The following is a 17,500-nucleotide window of genomic DNA, read 5'->3' on the forward strand; positions in this document are numbered from 1 at the left end:
TCCGGCGGATCACAATTCGGGAAATGTTTATCGTCTTGTGGAGAATTTTAATTTTGCAACTTCTGTTCTACTGGGTGTCGACATTCTTCTACTGTTGTGGTAAAAGGATTTCAATTTCGACTGATGCCAAGATTCGTGAAAAGCTACTATAAAATTCACAGGCACGACATGCATCTTCACTCAATGCTTACTTTCAAGTAATGGATCATACGACAAGGACATATTTTGTGTGTGGTTTATTGAATCTAATTCCTTGCAAGCGGACATTGGTAAGATTCACATAACTAATTTGAAACTCTTAGTACCCGTTGGTGAAGTCATTCTTACATGAATTGTCAGAGTATGAGGCAGTTATATATGTCAGTAATTAAATTGTTCCAGCGCAGTCACAAATGACAACCTTGCCATGACTTTGTTATTTGGAGCCACGTCCCGTTGCCATATCTCCCTATTTTGCCAAATTCCTCTTTCCCTTGTTCTTCATGCTGGTTGTTAATTTTCTAAAATCATTAAAATTCAAGAAATGAACTTTTGTAATTTGAGGTCAAACATTTGAAACAGCACTGGAGATAGAATTCTTCTTCCATTAATTTTGTTCGCCACATTCGCCAACTTTTATGGGCCCCCTCATTGCTTCATTGCTTTGTGCTTTGCCTCGTTGGCGATTGTGGCAAAATTGTCATTTTCGCCATATTTGCCAAATTCGCCGCTTTCGCCAACTTTTATGGGCCCCCTTCACTGCTTTGTGTTTTGCCTCGTTGGCGATTGTGGCAAAATTGTCATTTTCGCCATATTTGCCAAATTCGGCGCTTTCGCCAACTTTTATGGGCCCCCTTCACTGCTTTGTGTTTTGCCTCGTTGGCGATTGTGGCAAAATTGTCATTTTTGCCAAATTCGCCGCTTTCACCAACGTTTATGGGCTCCCTTCACTGCTTTGTGTTTTGCCTCGTTGGCGATTGTGGCAAAATTGTCATTTTCGCCATATTTGCCAAATTCGCCAACATTATCTCTTTTTTGCAATTTTTGTCGTTGTGTGCATTTCTGGACATGTCTCCCACAAGTGCAAGTGCAAGTACAAGTGTGGAGGTAGTCCATCCACAAGTGCAAGTGCAAGTACAAGTGTGGAGGTAGTCCATCCACAAGTGCAAGTGCAAGTGCAAGTGCAAGTACAAGTGTGGAGGTAGTCCATCCACAAGTGCAAGTGCAAGTACAAGTGTGGAGGTAGTCCATCCAGAAGTGCAAGTGCAAGTACAAGTGTGGAGGAAGTCCATCCACAAGTGCAAGTGTGGAGGTAGTCCATCCACGAAGTTCAACAGTTGTTTTTGACGTTTGGTGTTGCTAGAAATTATTTTTTTTGAGAAGATATTTAAAACAGTCGTACGGAAATTTGCAATACGATGTTTATAATCTTGGTACTTGGTTTTTGTCCACTTGTTACTCGAACTTCTGGTGGATTCCGTCTTAATTTTAATTAAAAGACCGCCGGAAATTTAGCTTTTTTCTCAAACCGGAAGTCAATTTGATTACGCATTCGCAGTTGATCTGAGAACGAGCACAGGGAAGGGCGAGGAAAAACCATCGATGGAAACAACAGTTCATCCCCTGATTTTGCTTGTGGGGGGGTTTTCTGTTTAGCTCATGATATGATGACGTCAGTCACCGGAAGTAAGATTTCACTTCCTTAGCAGGGAGCGAAAAATCCGTCTGTGGGCCCTCAAGGACGTTCGCGCCCATTGCCACTGCGCATCTTTACAGCGCACGGAAATTGACATGCCATGTCATGCATCGATTGCGCGCGCTAAGTAGTAAAATGAACAACGATAGGGCAGATTGCCATTGTTATAGCTTTGCTTGGATTTAACGATCTTGGATGTTCGGAAACCCCTACTTTTATTTTATTTACAATTATCTCGACATTGTCCAAAAATGAACAAAACGTCAATGTGGGAAGTTAAAAAAATTTCAAGTTTTTTGTCCTCTATAGCTAGTCTCCTACGCAGCCGTTATTTGTGTGGTCATGCAACGCTCCTCTCCACACAAACAACGGCTGCTTTCTTTCGAACTACATTCCTTTCCCTTTGTTTGGACTGCGTGGCGAATGCACGTGATAATGAGGGTTTGCACCAATCGCGGCTCGCCTTTTTATTTGAAAATTGACGGCCTGTTATTTTCGCGCGTATCCTCAGAGATTTCACCCATGTGAAACTCCAAAGAAACTGATAGACGGTCGCTCAAGGTGCTTCACTTGTTCTTCAGCAACCTCTGCAAATGACAAGATAGAGATTTTTTGGAGACGTTCTGTAGATCTTGCTGAAATTATTAGATCTGCGATCGGTGTGGATGAACGTATTGACTGCTCGGAGAGCAGCGACCTGTTTTTGTGGAGTTACATGCTACCAGCGACAAGTGAGGTTTCAACGTGCATCATGCAAGCTGGAAATTACGAAGAAAGAAATAGAAGAGGACTTCAATGCCAGAGAAAATCTAAAGGAAAAGCAACTACGGCGATTGAACGAGAGAAGAGAACAGTTATGAACCTGAGATTGGCGAAAACCGGGTATTATGAAAACATCAATATTTAGCATTGAATAATGTATACATCATCTGAACAACATTTCGCTCTAGGCCCCAACATTTCCTTGAAAATTATGTTTTAATAAATACACACACATTGTGTGGTTTCCCTGGATGGTCTACCCGTATTTGTCACGGGAACATAACTCACCACGCATTCAAGTGAGTTCACTGATTTAGAGGAGATCAATGATTACATGCAGATGGTCATGAGCTTCTTTTACATATGGTTTGGAAAATTGACCATTTATTTTTAGTGTTCATCATTCAGCTTTATTAATACATTCGTAACCTACTATTGTCTAAAAACATCAGCTTCATTGACAGACACAGCACTTAAAGTTCTCATGATACGGGGGGGCATCCCACAAAATTGTTGCAAAGGAAAGTTCTTAAGCCTCATATCTTTAAAACCCTACCTTGCAAAGACAAGCTGTCCTGGCTATGTTTTTACAATCGAAGAGGTTTTCAATATTTTCGAGTCGCAAGCGTATTGGTAAGTCACGTACATGACCAGAACAGAAAAAAAGGCCTAAAACTCAATGGTTAAAGATCACCCAATTTTTTAAGATTCGTGTTACTGTAAGTTAAGACGTCACAAGCACGTAAATTCATAATGTTTCGTCTTTATCTTTGCAGTAATATTCGTTAACAGAATAATAAGGATAATTACTTAGGGCGCATTCGATTGACCGTATTCAGGAAAATTCAGGAATAGGAATACATGGAATAGAAGTTAGAAATCCTTCGTTTTTGCGGATATTCATATTAATACTGTCAAACATCTGCTAAAATGCAATTTTAAACATAGCTTAATTATTCTTGTTGCTGCAAAACGCCACGCACATTGTTTTAAATCATCACTCCGCGTATTCTTATTCCGGCATAGGGTCAATCGAACGCGCCCTTAGACTTGTATTCTACGGAATACAATCCGTAAAAACGCTAAGACTGTAGTTAAGATGCCCCTGCCCGGGCAAGGTTTGTGATAAAAAGGCAAAAAGGTGTTTGATGCCCCTCCTAACCCCAATCCCACGAGCGTAAAAATCTGCCAATACCAAGCACAAGCAAGTGCCTCAGTTTTTGCTACTTTAATTTACATTTAATTAATACTCGCCAAATATCACAGCACACAGACTTTATCATCTGGTCTCTTCGCTAATTATTTTCTGTTTTTAAGGGAACACTCATTAAGTACTATAATGGTAAAAAACATATATATATATATATATGAAGGCTTAATTAATGACGAATCAGCTAACCAGCACCTTGAAAGCTTGTGCAGGACTTTTCATAACTTTCTCATTTTAACGATATTTAGCTACTTAGTTTTTTTACACGTGTTTCCACGTTTTTTGTTATATTCGAGAGAGTATCCAAGCTTTCCTTGAAGGCATTCGAGGTACTCGCCTTCTGAACATTTGTGATTACCTTCCTCAATACATTTTATTCGTAAATTTTCCCCACCGTTGACTCCAAATTGTGTTTTGACAAACTCATCAATTTTTAGGTTCCCGAACTTATGTTGTATTAGCCTCTCCTGCATGTTTCCTGAATGGCCCAGGTATAAATATTTGACAAACTTATCAATTTTTAGGTTCCCGGACTTATGTTGTATTCGCGTCTCCTGCATGTTTCCTATGGCATAAATTCCTCCCTCTGATGAAACGTCATCAAGATCTTTGGCATATGACTTCCACTCTTCTTTTATTAGCTCTTCGCAAATATTAGAAGTCGTAGACATCTACGAGAAAAAATCAAACGAGCAACAGTTTAACTTCGTTTAAGAAACAAGTTGCAGAGCACTAGCGGAGTACGTTGAACTGTTCCCAGTGAGTCTTATGAATCAAAAGTTCAGAACTTTTGGCGTGGAAGCATCAGTTAAGGAAGTCAGAAAAATACCATAGGATTCTATTCTTGGCTTTCTCTAAGGGACCGACCATTTAACTCTTGAGGGGGGTGGGTGATTTCTGGTCGGCAGTTTTTTTTCCCTAGCAACCTCCTGAGCAACCTGGTGAGCAGGATATTTTTTTCCCTCCTAAATGCTCTGCAGGATATTTTTTTTCTCTCCTCATTTCTCTCCAAGATTTTTTTTCCCTCAAAAAAGTGTTGTGTTTACATTTACAGAATGTATTTACACTTACATTGTGGTTATTGCAGTAATAGTTCTAATATGGAGCTGCAAAGCCTTAAAATGTTGTAAGCTATACAAAATCATTCTTGTATAGCTATATGCTTTCGGAATGTCATTCTTTAGAATCATTTAATATTACATGTACCTAATAACAATATTCTCATGTTATAAAGTGATGCTCCACAGGTAGATTTTCATCGAACTCCGTAAGAAACTTTGCTGTTTGAAGCCTCGCGCGTGCAAAAATCCCCTTGATCGACGACACTCGACACCACGGCTGTTTTTTTTTTTTTGTTCGTGTTGGAAAAAGTATAGTTTTGTCAAGTGAATTGCTTTGAGCCAAAGAAATCACCACACCGTAATTCTACTGTCCATTTGGTTGCACCAAAAAACAGACAACCGAGATTGTAACTCGGATACCTTTCAGGTATTCCGAGTAATAATTGTTGGTTTTCGATCGATATCGCTTGATGCACCGGTGTGAGAAATAACTTTGAACATTTCAACGCAACTGGAAGCGCAAAAACAAAGCACAGATGATTTCAACGATGGCATTTTCACTGGACTCTCAACAGAAAGTGTCCAAAAGGCTGAAAGGGTGCAGCGACCTTTTCATATGAATTTCTTCTGCAGTCATGATGTGAGTTGTTGACAGATGAAAAACAGGATTGTATTTCAAACAACCTTCCACTGCGTTTCAAACTCCATCGAAACAGCAAAGTTTCTTACGGAGTTCGATGAAAATCCGGATTTATAACATGCGGTTGGGCAACCAAAGCGATGGGAGCTGTGTTAAGGTTTCAGTGTGAAACTTTTAATATCGTTCGCCGATTTAGAAACTCGAATACGACCCCAGGCAGGTATTTGAGGACAAGTCTGGGATTTTTTTTGCTCTGCCCAACTATGGGTACACTTGCGTAGGTTTGCGCTCACCGTATGGAGGCTCAGTGAACCGTTGACCAGCCGTGTCAAAATTCGTTGCAAACGAGCCTCGAAGGATTTTGAAAAATTTGAATATTTTTCGCTGTTTCTCAGCAATGGATACTCGCTGGACCTTGAAACTTGGTCAAGGAGAAGTAAGTTTATCCGTGTGGCCATCGCCGGAGTTTGAGCGTAACTGATGCCGGAGAAGTGTGATTTTATCGGCGAGATGTGAGGTAAGCTAGAAATTAGTTGCCAGCCTTTCCTTTATTTAGGTACGAGTGACAACTCGGGAATTTGAGAAGTCGCTTAAATCGCATTCAATCAGGCAAAAAACCACACAAAAAGCGAGAAATTCACCACGACAATAAAGTACGGCTTTTTTGTTGAGAACTTTTGCGGGTAAATATCTTTTTCAGTCTGTTATCGGGATTCCCAGACAAATCCTTATAATTGTTTACCTTCCGACTCTGGGCCGCCTGTGCCCACGGCTGGCATGCTGGCCACTTGAGCCATTTTTGCTCGATGAACACGCTGGTTCTAACATGGCGAATACTCGCTAACTCCACTCCAGCAAACTGTGTATAGTTAATCTATGAAAGCCAACTCGCTAACTCCACTGCAAACTGTGTACAGTTAATCTTTTAAACAACTCAGCAGTTCCGCCCAGATGACTGGAAAAACACTCTTTGTCACTTCGATTACTCGATGACAGTTCTTATTACACCACGAATCGTGCACGTGCCGAACAAATAAGAAGCGCGCTGATTGGCCAAAACTATCACAAACTGTGCACGTGCTTAACAGATTGGCTAAAAACATCACAAGTTGTGTCGTCACGATCTACATCACATTACATTACTCTACACTTGGGAGCGTTTCTTAGATTTTTCTCGCACGTATATCTTCTCGCGGCTCTATAATCTGCCGCCTCGTCAGGCCTTCTGGTCTTCCAAAAGGCCTGACTCGTTGGCAATAACTTTTACTCTCCGAGTCTGGGTCGCCTGTGCTTCGCGGCGGTTCAAATGGTCTGAAGTGAAATGCTCCCCATGTAGGCGTCAGAAAAGCTACAAAGACGAGATTTTCAGGGAAACTGGGGAAATATATCCCCAGTAAACACGCCAAATTTGACAGCGATCAATGAAACATCGTGGCTTTCTTCAAATCCTACAAAAACGATGCTTGCAAGAATTCTAAGATGAATCATCAGTAGATAAGGTGTTCAATGAACAAGTACCCTCAGAGCTTGGTGCAAATTCCCAAACTACTGGAAATCACAGTCCATCAGCAATAACAGTGTATAAACAGCCAAGAGGAATATCTGATGACCAATTGCGTCAATCAGTTAGATCATTAAATAATTAAAAATGCAACGCAAAGCTTACAGCAGGGTGCTTTCATGGACTAGAAATAAAATGAAAACCTCGACAGCCTGAAGTCACATAATGTTGAACCAGTTTATTTGTTTATAACTGGAGGTGGTGGTGCTCGGAAAAGCCATTTAATTAAAACAAGTTACCACACTGTAGTAAAAACCTATGGACATGCTCCAATGAATCCTGAGAATCCAACAGTGTTACTAGCAGCATCTGCTGGAGTAGCAGTAATAAACATTGATGGTACACACAGCATTAGCAATACCTAAAAGTACAGGTGATGATGTGGGGGAAAATCCAGGTCCTACAATATTTGATATCATTGATCCAACAACCACTGTGTCCGCTGACTCTACTCAAGGAAATGAAGCAATCTTTAGTGTGAATGCTGGTAAGCAATGTCACTCACTGCTATTATATACCATCAAATACAAGATATTAGTTTGTGGACTAATTCTACTTTGAAAAATATTTTGGTTATTAGAAATAATCTATACAGTGCTATGAGATGTTCTGTGCCAACAAATGACTATTTGCTGTTAACTGATGTTCCAGACATGGTTTCAATATTTGTTAAAGTGTATTTATTACAATATGGTGAGTCATTTACTGGAAGTTTGTTCATGACATCAAACATTGGTCCATATGTCTCTTAGAAATTCACTTCTAGAAGTATTTTCAAACTCTTAACGGAATTACAATAATTGTTGTTTGTTAACTATTGGCATTAATACACTATATTGTAATGAGTACACTAAAATGTTTATCAAATATTGAAACCATGTCTGGAACATCAGTTAACAGCAAATTGTCATTTGTTCGCACAGAACATCTTATAGAACTGTACAGATTATTTCCAATAACCAAAATATTGTTCAAAGTAGAATTAGTCCACAAACTCATATCTTAACTAAAACCATCACTCAACGTACAGTCAGACTCGATCCGCGCGAAGTTATTCACTGATGCTTAACTAAAATATTTACATAACATCGAGCACTGTGGAATGCGCATATTAGATATTCAAAATCTTCAACCCTCTCTTAACAACATTTACATTAGCATAAACGACCTCAATCTTGAGAATGATTTTTGATACATCGAAACGTCGATTAACCGTGATTTTAATTTTTCTTGTAAAATGCTTCTGCAAGCAACTCCTAATCCGATAAATTTTGAAGCCACATTTTCCGTCTTTAATGCTATGAATGACTGCTATGAGCCGGTGATGCAAGCTACTGAGATATCATGGGACAACAATCGAAATAACAGCTGCAAACGCTGTTCTCTCGAATCTCGAATCTCTAAAGAAGAAAAGATCGAAGAAAGCGTAGCCTGGGCGAATGGTGCAAAGGGGAAATACAACAAGCAAGGCAGGGCTTACTTGATATGAAGCATATGAAAAGCAGGAGAATGTGCATGGTGAATACACCCGAAAGGAATTAGACAAATGAGAACATTCATTCGCTCACAACTCAATCAAATGATCCTCAAGTTCTCCTGGTAGGGCTTATATACTTTTATGGAGCGGATCAACCGCTATTAAGCGGATAAAATGAACTGTAACTACTACACTCTTGTCCGTCGGATGGAGAAAAAAATGTGTGGTCATCTCACGACTTCGGCCTGATACGGAAAGAATGGAGTTGTTTAAACGGACTGACATCTTTGGAAGACCGAGAGAGGTTTCCATGCATCTTATAGCTTAACGTCTTTCTTTGGACACCTACACCTGTTGTTATTCGACATAATGTAGTAGATATTAACTGCGTTGACAAATGGCTTTTAAGGCCGGAGTTGAGACGAACGTCGTGATTTGTGTGTAGTTGCCTAATTAAAGATGTAGTTAGACTTGCCACAAGTCGACCTCACGATAATCCCTGGAGAAAATGTCACGCAGTTTGGCGAGCGAATCGTGATTTTTCGTACGCAAAGTGGATGAGCAAGCGACGAAGGCGCGCGCATCTACATGAGACGAAGAACTTTTCGAAAGTCTAAGATGTAGTGCGCGTGGGAGTTTACAGGAGCTTGTGATAAAGCTCATTACGTTACCTTGTTTCCAAACTATACTGAATCTTCCAAATTGCAATTGATAAAGAGTCACTTCAGCGATTCTTGAGTTAACCTTTGGAGAAAAAGTTTGTAAGAGTTAACGACAAAATACAGCGCCACGTTGAGTGCTGTTACTCAGTGGGGTGGCTCGGCGGCTAGCCTGTAGTAGAGCAAACATGTTTCAGGACGGGAAAGGTATAAATTTTGATGGCTCGATCACACTGATGAGCAGCCGAGCCTTCTGGATAATACTTGTTCACTTTAAGTGGCGAGCACGGGCCACTAGAATGAAATGAACTCTGGAAAGGTGGCCCGGAGTTCTATAGCCGTATTCAACAGACAGATTGAAAGCTACAACGCGCTTGGGCAACGTGTTACGGCCATCGGCATGCAGTTGATTAGTTGGTGCAATTTCCGCCCATAGCCTTTGTTGATCCGGGCACCTATTAAGTAAAACTAGGTGAGATAGCAAAGGATGGAGAACTAACCTCTTTAGAATTTTGTCTCAGTACGTAAAGCGGAATTAACAGGATTCACGATTGCACCGTCTCACTCTTTGGTCGCACCCAAATTCACAGAAGTTATTTATTGGCCCTGCATTCAATCCATTTCATGACCAATTAGAATGCTCTTTACAAGGATCTGAAATCTGATTGGACATCGGAAAATTTTTTGTTGGTGACCCAATATCTCGTTTTGCTGTGGCCTTAGAAAGTGAAACCTGCTTACAAAGCACATATCTTCAAAGAGTGTAATTTACTGGGAGTTATTCCTTGGGGGTCTCAATGAGGAAGTATAGAGGGAGAGCTTGGCGGCTGATGAATACATTTTACCGATTATGGCAGTTGATGGTTTAACCTCTTTTTCAACAAAATTATATTTCGCGGGAATTTCTTTTCCCAACCTGTTCACTTGAAATATCGTTTCTCGCTAAGGGCTGCATCTTTTGTCCAATGAACGCAAGAAAAAAATGCAGATTTGTAAAAGATCTTTCAGTAGAATATGTTTCAATATTCTCTGTCAAAATTTGCATAAGAAGCTTAATGTAAACACATTTGGCGCCCGCCGCTGTTTTTGGCGCCATTGTTGGGGTCTTCTTATGCTCATGCATACAGACCCCTATACAAGTGACACCGAACTGTACAAGGAATGCCACCAGCCAGTTTAGATGGAAAATACTAAAACTAGTATACTATCATCATCATCATCATCACTATGACAAATTAACTGCATGGTTAAACCTACTTTACAAATTACATCGAACTGTATGAGGCGCGCCACCCGCCAGTTCAGATGGAAAATGCTACAAAATTAATTAGTGTACTACAATATGACAAATTAACTGCATGGTTAGACCTACTTTAAAAATTACATCGAACTGTATGAGGTGCGCCACCCGCCAGTTCAGATGGAAAATACTACAAATTAGTATACTATGACAAATTAACTGCATGGTTAGACCTACTTTAAAAATTACATCGAACTGTATGAGGTGCGCCACCCGCCAGTTCAGATGGAAAATACTACAAATTAGTATACTATGACAAATTAACTGCATCGTTAGACCTACTTTAAAAGTTACATTGAACTGTATGAGGTGCGTCACCCGCCAGTTCAGATGGAAAATACTACAAATTAGTGTACTGCAATATGACAAATTAACTGCATGGTTAGACCTACTTTACAAATTACATCGAACTGTATGAGGTGCGCCACCCGCCAGTTCAGATGGAAAATACTACAAATTAGTATACTATGACAAATTAACTACATGGTTAGACCTCCTTTAAAAATTACATCGAACTGTACGAGGTGCGCCACCCGCCAGTTCAGATGGAAAATACTACAGATTTGTATACTATAACAAATTAACTGCATGTAATTGAGTGGTACTTATATTACACCCATCTTTCAATTATTGATGCCACGTGCAGATACGTCTATCAGAAAGATATCACTTAAAGTCATGTTACTGCTTCTGTTTTATGCAGTTAGTATTGAAAGATCACTGACAATTTTCTCAGACTTAAAGGATTGTGAAACCTTTCTTGATTTTAGTCAAAAATTATTGAGAAACGATTCCTACATGTATATTAGCACAGGTAATCACTGATTTTTGCCCTGAACATTTGACCGCAGTTCATGTCAAAAGACTAATTAAATACAGTGTATCCAGAATAACAATGACACTCCTCTACCCAAGTATTGACATAAAGACATAATTTGCAATTGCATCACAATTCACAATCAGTGGACTGTCTGTTTCTTGCACCTCAAGAAATTCCCTTCAGCACTGCAGCTTGTGGTTGAGATAGGCCCTGGAAAATATTCACACCAGTCAATCAATCAATCAATCAATCAATCAATCAATCAATCAATGCATAAGCTACATGTACATTTCAATGAATGATGTAACACACCACTCTGCCATTCATAAGCAATTCTCCGGTGTACATGAAACTGAATAATGAAGCTTTAAAGGAATTGCAAACTTATCTGGAAGCCTGTGACAGCCTCCCACAAGTGTCCACCTTTCCAAATTGGCCATTGTGTGCATGTAATAAAATCAATAATAGTTACTGAGCTTGAGTTTCTCATGATTTTAAAATGGAATTAGTGTTGATGGCTACAACTCAAAACAACTTTTGTATTTCATCTATAATTTGCTCTTTTTTCTTGGGTTCCTGGCCACAAAGCACTAAAAGCATGATGTTGTGAGTTTTACCATATAAAATTAAAGCAGTGGAGCAATCATACAGAAAACTGCTCAATAAGACAAAAGTTTTAATAAAAATTCTCTAGGATGTCCTTTTTGTGTTGTTACCGTATGAGCTACATGTTGACTAAGTACTTATCAAATAAAATTTGAGGTTTTATGGGGAGAAATTGAAAACATTGACAATATCAACTCTATCACAAAATGGTTGGTACAGTATAATTATTCAGATAGCCAGCTCTCAACATGTACATGTATAGTAGCTGTATAATCTTCCATGAGAAATGCTAGTAATGCATTGAGTACTTTACCATAGAATACCAGACAAGACAATTGGATTTTTTTGTAAAGGCTTGCATACACCTGTACATGTACATGCAAACAAAATACAGTGTACAAGTGACTAATAACATGTGAGAAGCTTTGTAATTGTATACCAATTGTCATAGGAAATAGTTACATGTATCCTTGCACAAGCAATGTGGTGTGCAGTAGCAAGGTCTGGTGGAATAAGGCTGCATATCCAGTTATTATTTCACTGTCTTCCCTGTATTCTGATTTATTATTTTTATGGCTTGGTATAAAAGGCTTTAGGTACTAAACATGTGACATTGTTTGGTCATGAGACACCAGTGAAAGTATACCATGCCATAGGAAAAACAAGTGACAAGTACACTGTAACAAGTGTAATACCTTTTTATAGCATGTCATATGAAATAGTTACAGTATATCCTTGCACATGCAATGTGGTGTGCAGTGGCAAGGTTTGGTGAATAGCTTGGTACAAAAGGCTTCAGATACTAAACGAGTGACATTACTTGGACATGAGACAACAGTGAAGGCATATGGTAACCATGTCAGGAAATTTGTATTCCACCAAACCTTGCCACTGCACACCACATCGCTTGTGAAAAAATATATGTAACTTTAGTAAAATCCAACTAGTGACCAGTCTATTATTAATGCTTCATTCTGATTGGTTGAGCTACTAGTAGGCTATTTGTTATAGCCTACTACAGCTGTAGTAGCGAAAAGCGCCGGCTTTGAAAACCAAAACAACAATTAAAGTCTAGCTTTAACTAGCGAAATATGTTTTGTCTCTATATTTTTTTGACCAACTAGTTGGATTTTACTAAAACAATTATTCCTCTCGCCCTCATGGCCTCTGAGTCAATAGCCCATTCGGCCTTCGGCCTCATTGGGTATTGACTCAGAGCCCATTCAGGCTCGAGGAATAATTGTTAAATAGCATACCCAGGCCACTAATGTGTTCTAGGAACAGTATTGTTTGAAGAATGAGGCATATAAAACTAAGTGGCAAATAAGGGGCCGGGTACAATAGACTTCAGCTGTCACTGGGATGCAGAGATCCATATCATTCATACCCCTTTCCTTATTATTGGTATTGTTTTAAATGGCCTGAAATTAATAACGTGAAGTGAAATTACTAAGGGAGTACGTCTGCAAAAGTAAAGACTGTCCTTGCAGAGGGAGGGATGTATGATGCGAATCTCAATTCAATGAATCAGCAATCAAACGTGTTATGGAAAAGAAAGGATATTCTATACAAAATTTAAGGCATGTACTTTCAGGTTATCATCAGTGAGGTGACCTACCGAAACTCCATCGGGCAATCTTTTGCTATTCGGCGCTTTAATCGAAGTCTTGAATCTTCCCGCTCTTTTGCTTAAATCCACATGTAGCTGTTCGGCCATCCTTTGTTCCAAACGTTCGTTGAACTCCGTTTGCTTTAGGAAGGAAGGCGTCTATTTCTGCCATGAATTTTTCATCGATTAATGCTGCTGGCGTTGGTCGTAACTCTTTCTCGAACACCGTCTCTGAACTCCCTTATCAGAATCCAGTACATACAGCTGTATGATCATGAGTCTAGATACATTTAGTATCACCCAACTAGTGGACTAATGCAAATCCTGCATTTTAATTGGCTACGCTACTAGTGGACTATTAGTAATAGTCCTCGAGTAGCGAAAAGCGTGACTCTTTCTTTCGTTTTATTCCCAAATAAATATTTCTTCAACTTGCATTTGCTAACTTTATTATTGCCTTTTCTGTCCGACTAGTTGGGTGATACTAAAACAATTAGACCCTTCGCCCTTAAGGGTCACGGGTCTAATTGTTAAGTATAGATCGTTTTCACTGTCACGCAATCAAAAAATAAATCGAAAACCATCCAGTGGAAAAAGTCAAGAATTCGTGATGTTATAGAAGATAAATGAAGAAGACACTTCTCCAAGTTTTAGGCCTGTGCGTTTCCCCAAACCTCAGATATTCGTCGAAATGTTTCCCAGAAATTTACAGAGCCCAGTATGAAAACGCCATGTTGGTGTACATCTGTGGTGCACCAAAGTGGCGGCCAGAAAATAGTGTCAACATCTGTTACTTACTTTGGCTATCTAGGCGAGTGATCATCTGTACTGAACAAACAGCTATTTACCTAAGCACTTTTCCTAATGCTTTAAATTCTAAAAAGGCTCAAAACCATGAGATAAATATATATTTCTCAATAAACTCGATCGTCGCGTCGTGTCACGCACTGTCATAACTCAGAAATTCAAAATGCTCTGGTTTCCAAACGAAGCACGCTATTGAGCTTTAAAATTGCAAATGGATACAAATTTACCACCTCTTATGCCTGTTGAGGATAAAAACTTTCGTGGCTCTTTAGTTTTGGATTTTAGAAAATGATGACGTCACGTGAAAACGATCCATTCAACGGTTCCATGTCAAGCAGCTAGCGAAGTCTATTCTTGCTAGGTTTCTCTGGTCGCCTTGGAATTTGTGGGAATCGTGGACTTGAAATAAGCATAGAACATCCCAAAGACCGACCATTCAAAGATCAACATTCATGACACTGGCGTGTGTGTTTGTGGCGAACTACTGTAAAACTACTAGGGCTGGTTCACCGTTCCCGACGTTATGGCCTGAATGGTCGTTGCCCTTTCTTTCGGGTTTCGTCGATTCTTACTGCCATTTCACCCGCACAAATGTCAAGGAATCGCCGTATAAAACCTTGGTCGTCCGAAAACGAAAAGAAAGAGGAAAGAGAACATCGCCCGCGCGAATTTCAAACCGTTCATAACCAAATTTTCATCGTAACAAAACCTCGTTTCCAGGGTCTTTGCAGTGGGTGATTCAAAATGGCGGACAATTGCCCCTCCGAAAAGATCCTGGGAACGAGGAAGGCCCAAGCATTTTGGGTGCTTACCATTTAGCAAAAAAATCCGGAAATTTCGGTTTGAGGTCAAATGGAAAGGCAATTTTCAGGAAAATCTTTTCGAAAATTGTGGACAACCTCCAGAGGTAGTCCTCTTTTTCCGTTCGGAACAGAATTCGCGAAATGCTCTTTACCATTTGCGAGAATCCTTCCGTTTCCAGGCCACTTCTGAAAAGATCGAGTAAAATATGCGGCATAGAATGCTGTGTAGTAAATGGTAAGCGCCATTCTCAACCAGTTGGTCATTAAATTCGGAAAATCGCCTACCTCTATGCAACGATCATTCCATCCGGATTATTTGGCTAAATGGTAAGCACCCTTTGTTTACCATTCGTTGGTTTCGTTGTAGGACGTTGCCGCTGATAAAACTCAAAAGCTTCCGAATACCAGTGCAGTTTTCGTTCAATAATATAACAGTTATGTAAAAATTGAGAGTTTGCCACAGCAGTAAAATGTGTAACAAATATCATATGCACATTGCCTATGACAACAAAACGAAGATGCTGTAAATCACCATATTTGCTCCCAGGTAAATATGAATATTTATAGCAAGGAAATTTGCAAATTTACTACAAAGTCATATTCCGGCAATTCATTCCTTTTTGCTCCAATTGCAAAAGAGAGTAAATAAAATGCAAATGTACGTATTTTGATTCTTTGAAAATCAGTTCAAATGATAATGCAAACTATTGGTTTTGCGACATATTTGCTTGCATTTGCGGTTGAGGTCAAACTGCTATCTTTGGGGTGAAGCAAATTTGAGCAAATCTGTGGAAACATTAAAGATTTGCATAGCACGCAAATGCCTAGCAAATAATTACATTTCCTTAACATTTGCACACAAATTCCTACAAAACAAACATTCAAGTTTGCGCAAGCTTTACCTGTCAAACCAAAGTTAAAGCAAATTTAGAGCCCTAAATTTGCCACATATTTGCTCAATTCGCAAACTCGAGTAAATCCATTTTTTCGTCCAGTGGGCCGGCCCATGCCAAATGAATTCAAATATTTTAAATTTACCATTGTGTTGTAACATAAATACTCACAGTAATGCACCTAATTGTCAAAATAAAATAATTATAATTTCTCTGATCAAATTTTAGAAAGGAACAGTGGGCAAAATCTATTGTGCAACTTCCATGTACATTAGCAGTACAACTTGCTAGACAGTATTGAATCTGAAACGTTTTGTTAAACGCTATGATTTTTGCAGGTAATTCTCGATAAGCTTGGTAGAGGGTTATGAAGGGGTAAGATGGAAGCTGGAATTGACCTCATTTTTCGGTGGGAAAATGGGATTTGATCACTTAGAACTGGAATTTTGTTACTGGGAATGGGAAATAAAGAGTCCTTGGTGCGAATGGGATTTGCATTATCAGAGGTTATCAAGTATTGGTTTTGGTCCGGTTCTTGAAAGCTGTAATAACTATTTCAAGGGATAAATGTGCCTTATTCGGGCACATTTATCTCTGGAATAGAGTTATTACACCTTTCAGGAACCGGCCCCTGCTCAAAATTCCTGATATCAAATATTTCACGCGGTCTTCTTCCGTTCCTGGCTACTGTCTTCACTAGCAACGAATTGACTTCCCTAAACCCACTGCAAACAATGCAAAAAGAACCTCAGACGAGGTATTGGGCAAGGCGCCATGATAAATGTGTAAGGCACAGGAGCCGTGGAATGTCCCTGAACGTACCCTGCCGATGTGCAAGACCTTCGGCCTAGCGATTGTTATGAGTGGAGTGAACAGGGCGAAGACTCTGACGAAGGTTAGGATACTCGTGTTGACTTTTTTACATTTTTCCCATGATAATTCCGGTTGGGACTGGGATTTATATCGTGGCCGGGCATTATGGACAGAACAAAAGGCCTACAAACTTAATAGAGCACAAGCAAACTTGATAAAATGAAACGAAAAGTTAATGAATGGCACCCAAACTTAATGAGAGGTGTACAACATACAAATCATTAATGACGAGCTCGGATGATACACGGACTTAAAAAAACAGACGTACAAATTTTACAATAGGCAGAGCTTATTGTATTTGCCAGCTTTTTGCTAAGTTTGTAAGCTCTGCCTTTTACAAAAGTTGAATGTATGTTAAATATTATAAGTTTGCACATGTTTCATGTCTTACATGTACATACTATGTCCATGCAGGTCACGGAAGATTTCTTAGAAAATCTTGCAACTGGGACTGGGGTTTTGTCCAAATGTGGACTGGGAAATGAGATTGCGAACCCTCCTTGATAAAGCAATGTAGAGTTCATTTCTTGTGTTCATGATATTTACAAAGTCTGTTGGGAAAGTAATTAATTTCCTGTCATAATTATACACTAGAAGTTGCAATTGGCAAGTGAAATTAAATGCTGTGAGTAGATACTGGGCAAACAGACACGTAATGGTGTTGGATATGGCAACGACCAGGGAAACTCTTTCGCGGCCAAGTCCAACTGCATCGGTGATAAATGCAGAGGAAACTCCACGCTT

The 17,500-nt window shown here is 39.5% G+C and overlaps 1 long non-coding RNA gene across 2 annotated transcripts in view; it reads right to left on the reverse strand.

Moving 5' to 3' along the window:
* Positions 1-2,820: 2,820 nt before the first annotated feature.
* Positions 2,821-17,500, reverse strand: part of LOC138052913 (uncharacterized) — a 36,037-nt gene continuing 21,357 nt past the window's right edge. For both annotated transcript variants that reach the window (XR_011133177.1, XR_011133178.1), the window contains 3 exons: positions 9,546-9,706; positions 9,058-9,130; positions 2,821-4,318 (listed from right to left, as the gene is read on the reverse strand). This is a non-coding gene — a long non-coding RNA (uncharacterized lncRNA). The remainder of the gene's footprint in view (positions 4,319-9,057; positions 9,131-9,545; positions 9,707-17,500) is intronic.

Source organism: Montipora capricornis, chromosome 6, assembly GCF_036669925.1.
Source record: "Montipora capricornis isolate CH-2021 chromosome 6, ASM3666992v2, whole genome shotgun sequence".
NCBI classification, from domain to species: Eukaryota; Metazoa; Cnidaria; class Anthozoa; order Scleractinia; family Acroporidae; genus Montipora; species Montipora capricornis.